Below are 1,236 nucleotides of genomic sequence, written 5' to 3'. Positions count from 1 at the left end.
GTTTTGGTTTTGGGCCAAACCTGGCAGTGATCAAACCTGGGTAGGCTACATGCAAGGCAAGTGCCTTACCTGCTGTACTATCTCTCCACCTCTCTCCCCAACACTTCTAAAACATTTCAGAGAATATATCTGCAAGAGTCATTGCAGTCTTTGAATTGCTTCAAAGAGTCAGCCTAGCTATTGCCCTGTATCTACTATCCATGAGCAGCATACAATCTCTATAATAAGAATCTCTACAGCAAAAAAAAAAAAAAAGAATCTCTACAGCAGAGGCTGGAGCATTAGTATGGTGAGTTAGTGCACTTGACCTGGGTTCCTTCACTGGCACGTTATATGGACCCAATATCCAAATAAATAAAACAGAAATAAAAAAAAGGAATTTCTTCAACCATGTTAAGCAGTATGTGTTTACATCAACAACACAAAATCAATTTTTGTTTCAACTTACAGATAAAAATAAAGTATCAAAAATACTTTCTATGATGATGGCACTGCAAGCTAAGAAAAAGCCCCTGCCTCCTCACAAAGCAGTGAAGGCCAAGAAAGCCATGCTGAAAGACGTCCAGACACACAGACACACAGACACACAAGAAGATCACCCACCTACTGATGGTCTTTCTTTCCAAAGGTCATCTACCTTCTGAAAACCTAAAACAATAAAGTTGAGAAGACAGCACAAATATTCTTGGAAGAACACCCCCTCCCAGAGAACCTCTACTGTGACATCATCAAGTTTCTTTTGTCCACCAATCAGTCATAAAAGACAGACAACAACACACGTGTATTCATTGTGGATGCTCAGGCCAAGCAGCACCAGGTGAAACAGGCTGTGAGCAGCTCTATGACACTGATGTTGCCAAAGTCAGACCTTGATCAGGCCTGATGGAGAGAAGAAGGCATATGTTCCACTGGCTCCTGACTAGGATGCCTTGGATGTTTCTAATAAAATTGGGGTTATCTAAACAGTCCAGCTGGCTAATTCTAAATACATTTTTCACCATTTATTTGCAAAAAAAATTATAAGTTTAGACAAACTAAGTAATTTACTCAAACATTCAAAAATTAGTAGGAAGTCAAACTAGAAATTGATTGCTAAGGCTATTCATTGTCCTACTACATCACTCCACATTTAGCCAACAAACTAGACAAATCTCAAATGTAAGTGATTGAATACATCTGTAATGGTGATAATGATGGCCATTACAGCTGACACAACACACAATCCCAAACATTTTA

The 1,236-nt window shown here is 39.0% G+C and overlaps 1 pseudogene; it reads left to right on the top strand.

Annotated features, from left to right (window-relative positions):
• The first annotated feature begins 485 nt into the window (after positions 1–485).
• Positions 486–962, top strand: LOC125994832 (60S ribosomal protein L23a-like; annotated as a pseudogene).
• The last annotated feature ends 274 nt before the right edge of the window (positions 963–1,236 follow it).

Source organism: Suncus etruscus, chromosome 17 (genome assembly GCF_024139225.1).
Source record: "Suncus etruscus isolate mSunEtr1 chromosome 17, mSunEtr1.pri.cur, whole genome shotgun sequence".
Taxonomy (NCBI): Eukaryota; Metazoa; Chordata; class Mammalia; order Eulipotyphla; family Soricidae; genus Suncus; species Suncus etruscus.
This window is presented reverse-complemented; position numbering and strand designations above follow the sequence as displayed.